This window comes from Benincasa hispida, chromosome 3 (genome assembly GCF_027475165.1).
Source record: "Benincasa hispida cultivar pf3 chromosome 3, pf3_genome.v1.1, whole genome shotgun sequence".
NCBI lineage: Eukaryota > Viridiplantae > Streptophyta > Magnoliopsida > Cucurbitales > Cucurbitaceae > Benincasa > Benincasa hispida.
This window is the reverse complement of record NC_143480.1, coordinates 15716372-15735753: the sequence shown is the minus strand read 5'-3', so window position 1 is coordinate 15735753 and position 19382 is coordinate 15716372. Positions and strand designations below refer to the sequence as shown.

Sequence of the window (19382 nt, the reverse complement as noted above, 5' to 3'; positions counted from 1 at the left end):
TTTTTGTACGTATTTTTCCAACTGGATGTTCCACGAGTGCTCTCGCTTCTTCCGATTGGATGTTGAGCCACTATCTGAAGAATAAAAAAATTAAAATAGTTTATGTTGTATTTCAGTTAACAGAATATATTTCAAAATATACTAACTTGAAGTATCACCCATAGAAGATACCGTGTTGCCTAGATATAACTCCTGGAATTCTTCATCAGCCTCTCGTTGCCTATTAGGGGTTGACATCGTATCTATACAAATATAAAAGAGAGAAAACAATATTAAATTAACAATAAATACGTGTAAGCTAGAGAAAAAGAAAATTTAGTAGATACATCATTACTCATCATCGTAATCTAATTCAAATTATTATTAGGGGTTGAGACATCGTTTCTATACAAACAAAAAAGAGAGAAAACAATATTAAATTAACAATAAATACGTGTAAGCTAGAGAAAAAGAAAATTTAGTAGATACATCATTACTCATCATCGTAATCTAATTCAAATTATTATTAGGGGTTGAGACATCGTTTCTATACAAACAAAAAAGAGAGAAAACAATATTAAATTAACAATAAATACGTGTAAGCTAGAGAAAAAGAAAATTTAGTAGATACATCATTACTCATCATCGTAATCTAATTCAAATTATTATTAGGGGTTGAGACATCGTTTCTATACAAACAAAAAAGAGAGAAAACAATATTAAATTAACAATAAATACGTGTAAGCTAGAGAAAAAGAAAATTTAGTAGATACATCATTACTCATCATTGTAATCTAATTGACATTATTATTAGGGGTTGACATCGTTTCTATACAAACACAAAAGAGAAAACAATATTCATCAGCACTTGAACTATTATTGAACTGTTGACATCGTTTCAAATTATTCATCAGCACTTGAACTGTTATTGGGAGATAATTGTTCTTTATCATCATCGTTTATGAAGTCATGATCGCCATGTATAGTAATTGGTCTCTCCACAATTGTAGGATCAACGTCAACTCTGCATAAAGTAACCTCCTCAATGGTTTCATCCACTTCGACGCCACCGACAATTTCTATTAAATCTAGTTGTGCGTTTTCAACATCATCCACTTCCGGTACATCCCATATTCGTTTATTTTGGACTACTTGAACAACTTTCCAATTACTACCATGTTCGATGTCATCAATGTACAAGACTTGTTGTGCTTGGACAGCAAAGATGAAAGGCTCGTCGACATACCAAAAGTGTGATGTATTGATCGATTTGTATCCTAAATCCACATGTGTCCTATTACTTTTGTTGTTATCTGTGTCAATCCATTTACACTTCAACAAGAAAACGCGTCTTCTGTTCGCATATTGCAAATCTAATACTTCATCTACAACATCGTAGAAATTGTTATCCACACTTGTGTTCTCACTGATCTCCCTGGCCACTAGGACTCCACTATTTTGTGTAGCTCGACGATTATCACGCTCTACAGTGTGAAATCGTACCCTATTAACAATGCATCCATTGTAAGAGTGCACCTCAGACGAAGGTCCCATTGCAAGTGAGAAGAAATCATCGGAGATATCTTCTCTCTCGTGCCGTTGTAGAACCTGATAATTACGTATACATTAAAAATGAATACGAAAAATGAATCATCCCTCAACCGTTGCCTACAAAATGACTATGTATACCTGAGATCTGAACCAATCGGGAAATTTGCGTTGATGTTTTATATATAAGTCAGAGGCGCTTTGAGCTTCATGATGAATTAACCTCAAATGTTGCCTACAATATTTATCATTTAAATGTTATATCAAAGGAGATACCCTAGAATTTAGAAAAGGAAAAAGTTTGAAACGTACTTGCGATAGTCTGTTATTTCTTTACAATTGTTGAGAATGTACCAATGTGCAATACACTTTTCGTCCGTTGATGGTGTCCGTAAAGTTGATGCCCCTAATGGTCGTACCCTCTGCCTAAATAATTCAAATTCACAAAATATCTCGTGATCGGGAATGCTATCATCATTTCGTTCATCTCTATTGAATCTTGTTTCAATCCCACTTATATATCGTGAGTAAAAGTTCCATGATTCATTCATTGCATATGCTTCCGCTATAGACCCCTCGGAACGTGCTTTGTTTCATACAAATTTTTTTAATGTTTGTAAACTTCTTTCAATAGGATACATCCAACTGTAACTAATTGGACCAACAAATTTGGTTTCATATGGTAGATGAACTGTAAGGTGTACCATTACATCGAAAAAGGCAGGTGGGAATATTCTCTCCAATTTACAAAGTATGACTATGATGTCTACTTGTAGTCTGTTCAAATCACTTACACATATTGTCTTTGCACATAAGTCGCGAAAGAATGTACATAACTCAACAATAGAAGTGGATACATTCTTCAGTAGGTATGCTCAAATACCAATAGAGAGTAGTCTGTGAAGCAACACAAGACAGTCGTGTGTTTTCAGCCCCGATATTTTTCCATCTTTGTCATTCACACATCGTGATATGTTAGATACGAATCCATCAGGGAATTTCACTGATTTCAAATATTTATAAAACAAAATCCGTTCACCATTTGTTAATGTGTATGCTGCGTGTGGTTTTATAAATTTGTTCTCGACCTGTATCAAGTGTAGGTCCTTTCTAATCTTCAAATCTTGTAAGTCCAATCGAGCGTTCGTTGTATCCTTTGTCTTTCCTTCAATATTTAACAATGTGCCCACCAAATTGTCGCATATGTTTTTTTCAATATGCATTACATCCAATTTATGTTGTAACAATAGTCTGGACCAATATGGAAGTTGGAAAAAAATACTTTTTCTAGTCTAGTTTAGAATTCGCTTTCTTTTTTTATCTTGCTTCGATGGATGTTTGCTAAGCACAGAAAAATTTAGCGTATTTATTTGTTGTAATATCTCTTCTCCATTCATTACGACTGGTGGAGGTCTACGTTCAACTTTTCCATCATGTTGTCTACTTCGACGCCAACTATGATTCTCCGGAAGATAACGTCGATGTCCCATAAATGATATTTTTCCTCTTATCCCGAAGGACGAGTTATCTTCTTTGCATATTGGACATGCTTGATAACCTTTTGTACTCAGCCCAGATAAGTCACCGTACGCAGGGAAGTAATTAATCGTCCATAATAAGGTAACATATAGTTGAAAAAACTCACCAGCAACAGAATCATAAGTTCGCATATCAATTGTCCATAACTCTTTAAACTCTTCAATCAACGGTTGCAAGTAAACATCAATTTTCTTTCCAAGAGATTTTGGACCAGGTATGAGCAAAAACATGAAGAAGTTTATTTCCTTCATGCATTTTCAAGGGGGAAAATTATAAGGAATTATCACCACAGGCAACATACTATAAGAAGTGCTCATATTTCCAAACGGATTGAAGCCATCTGAAGCTAATCCCAAACGAACATTTCGAGGATCTAAAGCGAAATGAGGGAATTCACGATCAAAATGTTTCCACCCCTCTGCATCAACTGGATGTCGCAATACATCATCCGTTTTAACTCGCTTATCTTTATGCCATCTCATGTCAGAAGTGCCTTCTTTTGATGCAAACAATCGTTTTAATCTCAGTATCAATGGAAAATGACGCAATACCTTATGTGGTATTTTTTTACCCTTTCCATCATTAGTTTTATACCGAGACTCACCACAAACAGGGCATTGTTGTAAATCTGCAAACTCTTTCCAATACAATACACAATCATATTTGCACGCATGAATAGACTCATAACCTATGCCTAAATCACGCAATTTTCGCATGGCTTCATAAAAGGAAGTAGGTATAGAGGTGCCAGTTGGAAATGTTGCTTTTAACAATTCCAACAACATGTCAAACAATTTGTTACTCCAGTCGTTCGAACTTTGATATGCATCAACTTCACTAAAAAGTTTAAGGACAAAAATTGCGAACAACCAGGGTATAATTTATTACGTGCTTCGGTCATTAAATCCTCGAATAAGTTCGTGGTATCTCTTTCTTGACCATTAAAGGACATTTCATTCTCAATCCTTTCTTCATTTGCATTTTTGTTTTCAATTGGAACTTGTAAATCGTTTATAAGATTCAACATATCATTTTCTTCGACAACATTACTCTCTATACTATCTACTTCAACATCCTCTATTGAATGACTTGTATGACTTCTAGATAATTTACTGGCTCTCCATGATATACCCATTCATAATATGAAGAAGATATTCCATATGTTAATAGATGTCATTCCACGATATCTATCTTTTCCCAAATTGAATTCATACAATTCTTGCATGGACATCTTATTCGTCTGGAATCATTTACATGAAACCTTGCCATATCTAAGAACTGTGATACTCCTTCTCTATACTCTACTGATAACTTATTCCTTAGTTTAATCCATTCTTTATTCATCATTAAAAATAAATATTTTCTGACCAACTTGTAATCCAAAACAATAACCTAGATTAGAGGACAAAGTACAAAGTATTATTAAGCATTGAGTTCCATAATTTTCATTTCTTAAGGAAAAATAAACACATAGGTCCCTAGACCGCTTAAATTGTCTTAACAACTTTCAAATGTTTTATTTAGTACGTTTCCAAGCTTTCAATTTTGTGTCTAATATAGGCCTTTCAGCTATTCAACATCTTCTAAAATTTACAAGCCTATTGGACACAAACTTTAAAGTTCAATTTTTTATTAGACACAAAATTTAGTTTTATATCTAGTAAATTCTTTAAACTTTTTTAAAATATTAAATGCGTTAAGTACAATATTTATTTCTAAAGTAAGTAATCCATAACCTTAAGAATTAAAAGAAAAAAAAACTCAATCCACAATAACATCAACAATCCATAATTCAAAATTCACATTAGATTACCAACATGCTAGAAATTAAACATTAGCAACATTAATTACCAACATTAGTAACATGCTAAAAATTAAACATTATCAACATTACCAACATGCTAGAAATTAAAAACAATGGCTTAAATTAAGATACAAAATAAGAGAAAATAAATGAAATGGATGTACACGAACCTTGATGAAAGCTTGAAAATAAACAAAAATTTGCAAGCAATGAAGAGGGAAGGCGGCGGCAGACGGCGGACGACGGTGCAGGCTTGAAGAGGGGCAACGACAAAAAGGGTTAGGGTTAGGGTTTTCGATGTGCATAACAAAAAGGGAAGAAAGAAAGAAAATGGGTTAGGGCTTTCAATGTGCACGACAAAAAGAAGGGGTCTGGTTTAAACCAGACCACCAGACCCCTCTCCCGATGCTACCCGGGAGACCGTCAGGAGTTCCCTGGAACTCCCGATGCCGCTTTAATGCGTCGAGAGTTCCTGGGGAACTCCCGACGAACCTTTACGGCGTCAAACTCCCAATGATCCTTTACTTCGTCGGGAGAGACCGTCTCTCTCGACGCCTTAAAACGGCATCGGGAGTTCCCGTTTTTCTTGTAGTGAATCTATAATTCAAATTAAATTAGAAAGTAATATTTAAATAAAATTCAATGAATTAATTCAAGTGAATTAGATTCACAAAGAATTAATTAATAGAAAGGTATTGTGCATATACATAAGATGTTTATGATAATTATATATATATATATATATATGGGACTTAAGGTATAAATAGTTAATTAATGTGCAAATTAAATTAAATACGTGTTATGTAATTGTACTAAATTAATTAAATAAGTGATATTTAATTAATTGGGCTAATTTGTAACGACTTGACTCCCTAGGACTCAAGCTCGACTGTTACTATGCACATGCATGCATGAAACTTAAAACAACACCCTTTTATAGTGAAATAAGTGTTGAATAAATAAGGTAAATTTAAAAGATCTCCATTAAATTCAAATATTAAAAATAAAATGATAGGGTACCAATAAATCATAAATGAAAATAAATAGGTCTGAAAACAAATCTTAACAGTAAGTTTCCAAATAACAAGATCGAAAGTTAAGAATATAAAAGAATTCTTAAAACATGAGCAAAAGCATTAAAACTGGTCCCAATGGCTCGATCATGGATTCCTCTTATCATTCGCCCATGCATCCCTGCCCTTACCTGAATCATAAACATGAGAAAGGTTGAGTATAAAATACTCGATAAGTAACCCCACTACCGGGGTCAGGCTAAGCATTTATGTCCAATAAATGCAACATGAATTGAAACTCTCAACTAGTGGGACCTGAAGATTTCCCTTACATGGCTCACTCTTTTTCCTATCCCCTAGAGTGCACCTCTTACGTACACTCTAGGTCCTCTCTATGAATGTAGGGACATGTACCTCATTCGTACACATGGTTATGCATACACCTCTTTCGTATACACATAACCCACTGAATGTGTACCTCTTACATACACATGGTTATGCATACACCTCTTTCGTATACACATAACCTACTGAATATGTACCTCTTTCGTACACATGGTTATGTATACACCTCTTTTGTATGCAAATAACCCACTGAGTGTGTACCTTTTATGTACACCCCAGATCCTCTCTATGAATATAGGGATGCATACCTTTTTCGTCTACATGGTTATGTATACACCTCTTTCATATACACATAACCCACTGAGCATGCACCTCTTACGTACACCTCAGTACCCTCTAGGTATGTATCACTTTCATACACACCATCCCTAGTACATCTTTTTCATGTACTAGCCCCGTCGGACATGCATCACTTTCATGCAGTCAAATAATCTAGAAAGGAAAAGAGGTTGCATCTAACTTCATATTACATATAACATTCACATAATCATGAGTCCTCTAAAATCTCCTCATCAAGGTCATATTAATTAATCTCAACGTACTTGTTTAATCTAGTTTTAATGGATCAGCACTAGTACATCACTTTCATGCACTAACTCATGTAAACAATCAAACATACGAAATTTCCTAATACATCATACAACCTACACACTTTCATAATAAATCACATAAATATGTACATCAACAAATGCTCTAACTTTTGCCTAGATTTAAAACATTCCAATAGTAGTGTCGCTTAACTCATAATTTAGGATCATGCTCAATCGTCCTTTTAATATGTCTCATAAAATTCTAAATCATGCTCATACATTAAAATGCTTTAGACATATTATCACATGCTCATATATCTTTTCTAAACAATCCATTCAATCTTAGAACAATCAAAATTATCCTTTTAAACAGTCTTAAAATCCTCAAAATAAATTGTAAATTTATCGTCCGACACAAAGACGGTTCCAGTAGTGAGATTACTTACCTCCAATTACAAGTCTAAATAACCAACAAACTGATTTGTCCTCGCCAATGCTAATTATTGAATCAAACCCTATGCATAAACCAAAATTTACTTCAACATGAAAATTTGATCCCAAAACACGATTTCATCTTAAAATGTCTCCAAACCACTTAACCAAATAGTGGCTTAACCTCACTCCAAAGCTTCGAACAATAATTTAATCCTTTACACATTTAATAATAGGCTTTTAAAAAAAAATCCACATTACAGTGATTATACCAAGACCCAAAAGGATTCCAGAATCTAATTCTCACCTAAACTTCACCTATATGTTCCTAACACTTGATGGTCAACAAGCCAACATTCTCCAAGCCTTGAATTTAAAATTCCGATGTCATGAGTTAATCGATTAGACCAAAATTTTAGTGGGTAACCATAAATTTATGTCAAAACTTGATAGGCATTCAAGCTACTTTAAGAAAACCCATAAAAATACCCATTAACTTACCTAAAATCTCAAGAATTCGATAAGAGCAATGACGAAAGAAAACCCACATGGCAGACTCGTGATGGCAGCTCAATGACGATAGCAACCGCAACACGTAGGTCTGCAAGGCTGGATAGACAAGTGGTACTTGGGTTGAGGTTGGGTGACGTGCGTCTGCAAGAGTGGACAAGGCTAGGTGGCGCGCAGCTTCTAATCTGGGTAGCGCAGACTGAAGAGCGGTGGCTTCTTCAGATCTGATAGCGTGCAGCTTACTGAAAGCGAACGAGTGGTGAAACTGATTGGTCGTTGACAAAATCGATAGTTGGAGAGGCAACGTCGAAGCAATCGGTGGCGGCTATGCACATTGAACCTCGGGCGGCTAGGGTAGGACTGTAGGAGTATATCAACATGCAGAGGAAGCAACAAGGATCAATAAGCATTCTAATTCATTAATTTTGGCTATAAATAAAGTATGCTCATACAATATTAAGAGGGTTTCAAGTAATACCTTTGTAGAAACTTTTTAAACTCAAAATCAGCTGCAAATATTCTCCAATCTCGTTGTGAACCACCTCAAGATCTTCCCCACTATTCTCTTGGAGCTTTAGATTGAGTTGTGGGACTCAAAATAAGCTTGAATGAAGGGATCTTGGAGAAGAACTCGTTGCACCATCCACTCGAAGAACACCTTTCTTCAACTCGAATTTTTCAGCAAAAACTCAATTGATGCATGCCTCAATTCCATTTCCAACTTCTCTATTTATTGCAGGACATTCATGCAAAGAAGATGGTTGCATGAGATGTAGCTCATGCTTGGAGTATTGAAACTTGAGTCAAGTGGATGTTGTGAGAGCAACTTGAAGATGAGTGGGAAATCCCATATTTCCCATTATGTGTTTTTTCAATTTCAATTTTGATTTCTAAAATCAATTCGATTTTCAAAATTGAAATTTTTTATTAATTTTACAAATTAATTTCATAAATTAATTTTCTAATAAAATTAATAATAAATAATTAATTTTACACAAATTCTACCTTCATGAATTTAATATTTAAATCACATTTAAATATTAATTAAATTCTCCAATTCTGTTTAATTCTAAAATTAAACGCGTAATTATATCCCTTAATTCTAATTTGAACGATTCAATTTAACTTATCACGCTACTTTAAAGCTAATCCATTTTTAAGCTAGTAGGGGGACCTCGCAAACCTACAGATCATGGGCTCCAACGATTTGAGATTAATTGGCTAAACTCGTTACACTGAATTAACCCCCATTCATTAACTAATGGGTCACTCCACTAAAGCCCATAGCTGCACTCCCTTCATTGTAAATATATTATGTCCACTCGATATAACCATGATTAATAAGGTAACCCTTCATAGGCTGTTCATAATAACAGTTGGGTCAAATATCTGTTTTACCACTGAGATTACCTTTTGTTCCTTAAGTCCTCCTCTAATGAACAATTGTTTTGTGATCCGATCAACAAACCGAGTCCCTCTCGAGCCAATGAGAGGGTGGGGCCCCTTGTTCAAGACCTGGAATCAGCACTTAAGGGAACAACTTCTCTACTAACCCTGAAAGCGGGTAGGAGTGAATTTCATCTTGCACCCTATGTCTTCAACTATCTACCCGGTCTTACCCCTAAAATGGAGGTTTATTGAGCCGGTGCTGTTGAGCCAATCCTCACCTATGAAAATCTAAGGATAATCCTGAATAAATAGGAGTTTATAGTTAGCTCAAGATTAAGGTTAAGTTACCTAGGTCATTGCTTTAATAGTTAGTCCTAAACATTAAACATCGTTATAAAGTAAGAGTGACTGATTTCGTGATCCAATCTTGTACAAACTCATTGCACAGGACGTCTCCACTCCTCATGTCATAACATGTACGAATTAGGATCACATCACCTGTAGCACTTTACAACTCCTTGTAACAACTACAGAGTGGGCCGCATCTGATAATGTTACCAGAATAAGGCACCCAGCCTCATTCATATACTATAGATCATTTTGACTATTTACTTGAACCTGATCCACTTTTATGTCTCCACATAAAGTTCAAGTACTCATGTAAAAGTCATGGGTCTTTTAGTTTATTGGATTTAAAATAAGCAATACATATATTCAATAACTTATTGAATTTTCAGAATAAGTTTTATTGTTTACAAACCACGAGTTTTAAGACATAATCCAACAAACTCCCACTTTGACTAAAAAACCAATGGTAACTTATATATCCAAATATATAAAACTAAGTTTCTGAGTTTTTTAGAGAAATACAATAAATTAGGGCATCCCATACCCATGGTTTACCATTTGGTATCCCATACCCGATATTTCTCCCACTTGCCCTAGGTTATTAACCTGGTATTCCTACTCTTACTTAGGAGATTCTCAAACACTTTAGCCGAAAGAATCTTTGTAAAATGTTAGTGTACAATAGACTTCTTATTAAACTATATGGGGAATGCATCTTCTTCTCAGTAAAGACCAGGAAGTCATACTTTCTTCTCACTACATCGAGGTACTCAACTCTTTGAGTAAGACGCATTTGACTTGTCTAAACAATTCTTGTTTAACAATATTAATTCAATAACTCTTTTATTGATATATGCAAGTTTTATGAAACAAATAATACAAGGTGATCTAGAACAATATTCCAACATTTGTTGAAAAACCAATTTAAAGTAATTAGAAAGTTTTTCTCTAGATTTCAAGTTCTGTCAAATAGATCTAAAAATCTTTAAACTTTCTATACTTTGATCTAATTGAAGTATCTCGGTTTTATTTTACCTAATAAGTTTTTGTACACTCTGAACTTTTCAAGTGTTCTAAACTTATCATTTAGGTTAAATAACTATTGGCCTTAATTGATTTCTAGCCATTCTAAATATCTGAATATTTACAAATGGCTTTTAACTAAGTTTAGTTCTTAACAGAAGTGTTGGGTTTTATGTCCTAAAACTCATGGTATGTAAACAATGGAGCTTATTCTGAAAATTCAATAAAGGTATTATTGAATAGATCTATTGCTTGAATAGAAATCCAATAAACCTAAAAGTCCATTGACTATTGGACGAGTACTTGAACTTTATGTGGAGACATAAAGGTGGATCAGGTTCGAGTAAATAGTCAAAATGATCTATAGTGCATGGATAAGATTGGGTTCCTTATTCTGGTAACACTATTGTATACGACCTGCTCTGTAGTTGTTACAAGGAGTTGTAAAGTGCTACAAACGAAGAGACCCTAATTCGTTCATGTTGGACATGGGGAGTGGGGGTGTCCTTGTGCAAAAGAGTTTGTACAAGATTGGACCACGAAATGAGTCATTCTTACTTTATAACGCTATTTACTTTTTAAGACTGACTATTTCAAAGCGATGACCTAGGTAACTTGACATTAATCCTGAGCTAACTATGAACTCCTGTTTATCTGGGATTGCCCTTAGTTTTGCATAGGTGAGGGTTGGCTCAACAGCACCGGCCCAATATGACTGCCATTTCAGGAGTAAGATTGGATAGATAGTTGGGGACATAGGGTGCAAGAGGGAATTCATTCCTACCTGCTTTAGGGATAGTAGAGAGGTTGTTCCCTTAAATGCTGATTATGGGGCTTGAACAAGGGATCCCGCCCTCTCATTTGGTATGAGAGGAACTCAGTTTTGTGATTGGATCACAAAACAATTGTTCATTAGGGGATCAGTAGAACTTAAGAAAAAAGAGGTAATTTCAGGAGTAAAACAGATATTTAACCCAGCCGTTATTGCGAACAACCTGTGAAGGGTTAACTTACTAATCATAGTTATATCGAATGGACATAATATATCTACAGAGAGGGAACTATGAGCTTTAGTGGAGTGACTCATTAGTTAACGAATGGGGATTAGATCGGTCTAATGAGTTTAGCCGATTAATCTTGGATCATTTGAGCCCATGATCTGTAGGTCCATGAGGTCCCCCTACTAGCTTGGAAATGGATAGTTCTAGAGTAGTGTGATAAGTTAATTTGAAACGTTCAAATTAGAATCAAACGGAATTGGAGAAAATATATTTAAATATGATTTAAATATATGAAGATGAATTTGTGTAAAAATTAATATTAGATATTAAATTAATTAGAATTATTTAAATTGTTTAAATAATTATTTATTAATTTTATTAGAAAATTAATTTTTGAAATTAATTTGTAAAATTAATTTTGATTTTAGAAACAAAATATTATTTTAAAATCAATTTTGGATTTTTGTAAAATGAAAAAATTACACAAACTTGAAAAATAGGTTTTTCAACTCTTTTTCAACTTGCTCACAAGGAACCCACCACCTACTCCTTTGCTTTTCTCCAAGCATGAGTTGCATCCCATGTAGCACATTTCTTTGCATGATAGTTTGCAATATATTGAAGAGATTGGAGTGAAGAAAGGGAGGAGAACCAACTGAATTTTTGCTGAAAAATTCGGATAAAGAAGGTGTTCTTCAATGGGTTTTCTTCAGTGAATTTTCTCCATATTCCCTTTGATTCCAGCTGATTTTGCGTCCCACAACTCAATCTAGAGTACCAAGAGGATAGTAGAGAAGATCTCGTGGTGGTCTACACAAGGATTCAAAGGATTTTGCAGTTGGAAATGGAGATTTCGTTGGTTCGGCCAAGGTATGTTCATGAAACTCATGAAACTTTGTTTTTAGCATGTTTCTTTTCAACGAAAATTAATGAACTAGAGTGCTTATGGTTCCTGTTTTCTTCCGTTGCGTAATGGTGTCCATCCAACAAGGAGTTGCTATACGATAAAACAAACATAGTTTTCGAAAATGAACATTTCATTTAAGACAAAAATATATACAATTTGTTCTTTACATGATAACTAAAACAGATAAGATTATCGTCAGACAGCAACATCTCCCACTAGTTAAGCTGAATAATCAGTCGTCAGGAACTAGTTTGTCTATTTTACTTTTTCTGCTCTCTTCTCAGCAAGGTACTGAGGCCAACTCCTCTTCCAATGCCCTTCCTCATTGCAATGGGAATACTTTCCTTTGTCTGCAGTGTTAACCTGGCCTTTCTTCCCAGCAGGTTTCTTCTTTCCCTTCCCTTTGCTCTTCTTAACAGGAATACTCTTACTCGATGAAGAGGAAGCAACATCAGGCTTTTTGGAGGACGTTCCTTTCTTCTCAGCCATAGTAACGTGTACTTCCAGTTCCAAACCTTTAGCTCTCATTATTGTCTGGTAAGCCTGTAGCTCATTCAGAAGACCAATCAAACTATATTCAATTTTATTCATGAAAGCGTTCGTGCAGAACTGTAGAAAACTCTTCGAAAGAGATTCTAGAATAAAACCGACTTGACTTCTCTCATCGACGACAGCGCCATTTACTTCTGCCACATTGAAGTGGACCATCATGTCCAGGACATGTTCATGAACGGAGGCCCCCTCTTTCATGCAGTAGTTGTTAACGTACTTTATAGCATCATGCCTTAGGGAGAAGGACGGTTGCCCGAACATCCCTTATAGATATTCCATAATCTCTTTGGTAGTACCTATATCCTCATGTTTCTTCGCCAAGACATCAGATATGCTGGCGAGGATATAAGTACGGGTTTTATCATTCGCACTAATCCATCTATCTACGCATCCCGAACAGTTCGATTTGTGGTAGAGCTTGGAATAGGAGGACAATCCTCTGTTAAGACGAACTGTAAATCGTCTATCACCAGTATAGTATTCAAATTTTATTTTCAGGTTTCATAATTATCCCCTATAATTTATCAGATGCCAACAATTGTACTAGTGCACTTATCATTCTGAAAAACACAAATTTTATAAGTGAATTGTTTTTAAACCCAATCAAGTTTTAGCATAGTAATAATATACCCAAGATTATTTTTGCAACGATACTGTAGCAAGACATTCTTGACTAAACACTATCTCCAGAATAACTCATATTCTGATAGTCATTTAGCTATCGTTTTTTGTCAGAAATTACTCACTCTTTAGTAACTCTGTAAGTCTAACCTTTTAGACCTCAAAAGTCTGATCCCAACGATGCTCCCGAAGTTGGAAAGTCGAAGTTGAAAGCGACTTTAGAAATCCTATCTATTTCTAGAGTTTAAGGTTTTCTGAATCCTTGTTAAAGCCCTCCGAAGGATAGTCGTCGTAAACGACTAGCGAGGTCGACTTAAAGATGACAAGCAAGCGCAACACAGGAATCTCATGGTTCAAACCAACAGAAGAGGCCGTAGGATATGTTGACATATATCCTTCACCCACTTACTATGAACTACTTCCCCTATTCACTTTGGTCTTGATCTATGACGAACACTTTCCGAATGAAGGTCACTCACAGGGTGACACAAAATGGATCTCACGGTGGGAATTATGTAAGGACGTAAGAATTGAAATCAATATATCATATATTTGATTTTCCATTGAACAGCTTTCCCTCATTCACCATGATCAATTCACGCAAACATTTTCCGAATGGAGGTCATTCCCAAGGTGACACGAAGTGCCGCATGAACCTTTCAGTTTGAACATCTTGAGAATATGAAAATTTTAAGATCAAAACATCATATTTTGGTTTTAAAGTGAACAACTTTCCCCATTCACCAAAATTTCGATTCATGTAAACACTTTCCAAATGGAGGTCAGTTCTAGGGTGACACGAAGTGCCACATGAATTTTGATTGTGAAATCTTAGGGACGTGAGAGCTAGAAATAATCATATCATATATGTTTATTAATCTCCCACTAAAGTGTTCTAACATGCCATATACGTTATTTGATTTTCACTGAAGTGTTCTAATAGCATATCATATATGTTATTAAACTCCCAATGAAGTGTTCTAACAATTAAACGAGGTATACATTTCTTAGGCTTGTTTCGACTAATTAAACAATCTAAGTCTAGGTGTTTATCTAAGTATAACGTTAATAGTTGGATTTAACTTACGATGTCTAGGTGATAAACTGGTTTTAAAACCTCACATCGCTCACATATTGTTTTATTTGGACATAATCCCCAAGTAGGAGGTGTTCCGTAGATCGTCAACTTAAATACCTTCAGCATTCGACAAGATTATACACCGGTTGAGTTTATGACCCGAGTTTTACAAGTTTAATGACCTATTTTAACTATTAAAACGAGTGGTTAACCTACGTGATCATGCAGCTATTCTTTATTATGGATTTTAAATGTCTAACCCAATTTTATAATGGTTTACAAAATTTTAGACATGCTAAACATCCACATCAAAAGCATTCAATATTTAATATAACAATTATATTAAATAAAAGAAACCCTAACATGCATACTATATATTATAACAGTTTATAACATACTTTCAATACATGTAACATGCTTCCTATGGTGGGATTTTAAATCTACATGACATACTGTATGCACATACAAGATTTATTTAATTATAACATACATTACATCACATGCATAAATAATTAAATACATACTGATATGATTTTAGTTTTGGCATAAACAAGCAAACAAAGGCCTGATATTTACAAAAACAACAAGAAATAGCTTCAAACCACTTTTGGACCGCTCGAACTCTCTGATAACAGGTAGAAATGCACGTTATCATATTGCTAAGTTCTTAAACAATGCTAGCTTGCATTGATAAAATGTGTTAGATTGCGTCCAAAAAGCATTAAGTTTATTACATTGCAATCACATTCATTCATCGCATAGGAACAATTGATTTTTGTATTTTTATGCAGAATATGCATTGACGCAAGGCGGAAATTACGATCATATGAAATCATTGGTCGAGCACAGCATTACTGTAAGGCTTTGCGGTGATTTTGTTCGCAAAAATTAGCTGAAGAAGGATTGCCGCAACTTGGTGGGCGCATCTGGGTGAAAGGCATAATTAATCGCGATGGGACAGAAAGCTGAAGACGGTCGAATCCGAATTAAGCTGATAGCCGCTAACGATAACAAGTACATTCAGCTTTTCGGTGACAAATATTCAGCGCATCAGTCAGGGAATTAAAACCATCCCATCTGAGCAATTATAAGAGAGAAGCCGCCTTCACCCCGAAGCTTTATAAATACCAAAGGCATCCTTCAGAAAAGGGGTTAAAAAATTCATAAGTTCGAATCAGTTAGCTCAACACGTCTTTGTCCATAGTTTTTCCTTTTTATTTTAAGGCAGAGCAAGAGAATAGTAGAGACGCCAGAGATCGCTCAGGGCAACTCGAGAGAGAACCTCAAGGCGTAGAAGCAGAGAGTGGGTCGACTCTCGCGAGAGCGAGATTATCTTTTGAACACGAGTAGAAAGATAGTGCCTGGGAAGCAAGAGATTGCTACCAGGCTTTTTATTCTATTCTCGCATTGGTGTTTTGTACTTCATCTTTATATTTATGCAATGGAAGTTCTTATTCTACATTTTTTCACTCTCTTAGTACGCTGAATAGCTAAACTAGTCGAATGGGTTGAGAAGAACTAAGCTAACATGACCTAGGAAGTTCATTGCTTGGGATTATCTTGTGTTATTAAGTGCAGGTGCAGGTGAGAGTCTGAAGAAAGAACCTAAGACTCGAGAGAGTTAGGTTAGAATCTAGACTCGAGAGAGCAAGATTAGAACTGCATAAACAAGAGATCAGGACTTAAAGATAAGCTCTGTTTGTCAACCTGCATCGCATGCATCCTAGAGATAGGAATGATATTATGTGGTCGCCTTATTTGTGTGTGTGCCATTTTGTCATTGCATAAATAAGAATAGAGGCTTATGTGTAGGTCCTATAGACTTATCACATATATCGCATACGTTCTAGCCTTAGAAGCCATGGCATTCGCACCGAGAAGTGGTTTACTGTTGTATGCATGTTGCATGATCGCATAGCATGAACGCATCCTAGGAAGTGTTAGCCGAAACTTTTCCCAACCGTTCACCGCATATTCATCGTATCTTTCGCTTATTCAACTCTTTTCAAACTCTGCCGCATTTGTTTATTTTTCATTACTGCAAACAACAACCTCAACAACTATTGATTTATTTGGTTACCACAAAGTTTTCCTAACAATTACCACTGCAACCTATCTTTTCAAATCCCTGAGTTCGACCCTGGACTTACCAGGAAACTCAGTGGAGTTTACACTTGGATTTCACTGAGAAAACTTGAGTGCTCAACGCATTTCATCATCGCATTTCATCCACAATTCCACATCATAAAACCACGCATCAATTGCTTCAAATCGAACCCAAACAGCTTGAACTGGATGTGAACCACCTGAACTGGACTAGCCAAAATCCTTTTGAAGCTGAACCGAATCAAGTTTGAAGAAAACTAGTCAAACTGGTCAATCCTCGATGGTTCTCTCTCAGTTAACGGGCCAAACTCATCAAAACTGGTTCAATAATCTCACTCGTAGCTTAAAATCTCGCTCGAACTTGATTTAAAATCTTGCTCAACTCGATCTCTCGCTTAAAGTTCCAATAGAATCTTGCTCGAACTAGAAATCTCGCTCAAACTTGATTCAAAATCTCACTTGAACTCGAAATCTCGCTCGAAACTTTGATCAAATCTCGCTGCTTGTACATGATCTCGTTGGAATTGTGAGTAACGTTGCAACGCGCAAGGGCAGTGTGGCAAGGTTACCTGATATAAATCTTACTGTCGCTGTTTTTTATCAGGAATCTCGCTTGACCTTCAAACGAAAATCTCGCTCTGGCTAGAATTGATGAGCAGCATTCTATGGAATTGATGGGCAGAAGCTCACGATCTTTAAACATTAGCTCGACCTTCTTCACTTGTTTCTTCAATTACATCTTAATTTCAACTCTAATGACTCAAAATAGATTACAGACTCTTGAGCACACATATAAGCTCGTCAAACAAGAAGCAATTACAAATTTAATCAAGGAATCAAAGAGAAATTAAATGCCAAAACTCAGAAAACCATATTGGTTCACCATTTTCATATATCTCATGAAAAACACCCACCACACCAAAATTAAACCAAATTGAATGCTTAAATGATGCTCTGATACTAATTGTAGGAGTATATCAGCATGCAGCAGAAGCAACAAGGATCAATAAGCATTTTAATTCATTGATTTTGGCTATAAATAAAGCATCTCATACAATAATAAGAGGGTTTCAAGTAATACCTTTATAGAACCTCTTGAACTCAAAATCAGCTACAAATCTTCTGCAAATCTGTTGCACGACTAACGCATATAATAAATTCAATGCTCATGAGATGCAATACTACTGTTGATTATGCGATATTAGTTAAAATTAAGTAGCATGCCCTGCGATGTCACAAGTTTACTTATAATGAAACCAAGTATAATTTCATCGCAAGTTTCTCGGTATGATCCGAGGTCGAACAGGGGGGAAAACGATGTCGGTTATTGTGGTATGTTCATAGTGTTATGCAACCGATTTTTACAATATTTTGGGTAAAAGTGATGTGCAGAAAGTAATTACAGAAAATAAAAGAAATGTAATATGCGAGAAAAATACAGTAAACCTAAGCTAGATGTATGTGATATAGGTTCTATGTACAAAATAATAAAAGTAGGGCTAGCTATGAAGGTTGTGCAAGGCATGGGTTGCGACGGAAAGTCTTAAAAGTAGATTAGAAAAGAAGGATAAGTATACAAAACACGTAAGTTCTTAAGGAAAATAAAGATACAAATACTATTTCGCTCTTCTCTTGACGTATACCTCTCGGTGATCGGCTGCGTCCCCTGCATGTCTTGACGTATACCTCTCGGTGAGAACAGGGTCCAACGTAATGAACGTAAGGTTTCTTCCATGTCTGAAAGTACTACTCGCTTTAGTTAATACACTCTCCTGACATTCTCTCGATAGATCAGAATGACATCTTCACTTCTGCTTTCATAAGTGAAGATGCCTTCCAACATGCCTTAGCTAAACGTATTTCATAACTTTATTTTACATTAAGTTCTTGGTTATTATATTGCTTATTGAAAGAATAAGAAAACATCATGGAGAAAGTGAATAATGGGTGAACGGTAAAAGACAGAATATGGTAGATGACAATGATCGAAACAATTAACATTTCTATTAAATGTCTGATACATTATGAATAAAAATAGAGATGAAGAAAACATGAAATACACAGAAATGGTAGAATAGATACGATCGAGTGCCAATGTCTTGGTCACAGATCGATGAAAAACTGCTTGCAGGCTCTGGTTGGAATGGTGAAGGGGAGAGTTTCCCTCTCAGGCTTGCTCTTCTGGTAGCGGGAGCCTCTGCACAGAGCTTCGCTTAGGTATTTGCAGGTTGGATCGAAGATTTCACCTTTCGGCCTTATCCCTTTTTCTTCCCGGATCTTTCTTTTCAGCACTCAGCTTAGCCCTTTTTCTCTATATTCTTGCAGCATTTCGCCCAGTATCGAATAACATATTTTTCTCTGAATCCTCTGGGATATTTATAGACAGAATTCCTTTAACTCCGGCCAAGTGGTCCCCACTTTTTGTTATGGAAATTTCGAAGATGGAGGGATATTATTCCTTCTGTTATGAAATCAGATCGTCAAATCTGCACAACAGTTAGTTGTACACGCGTCTCAATTTCCCACTCTTGCATTGCTTATTCGCATTTTTCGATCATCAATTTGCATGCTGTGTTTGTTTTTATTACCGCATGTGG

At 35.6% G+C, this 19382-nt stretch overlaps 1 pseudogene; it reads right to left on the bottom strand.

Annotated features, from left to right (window-relative positions):
• Nucleotides 1-882: 882 nt before the first annotated feature.
• LOC150037058 (uncharacterized) lies at nucleotides 883-4410 on the bottom strand (annotated as a pseudogene).
• Between the last annotated feature and the right edge of the window lie 14972 nt (nucleotides 4411-19382).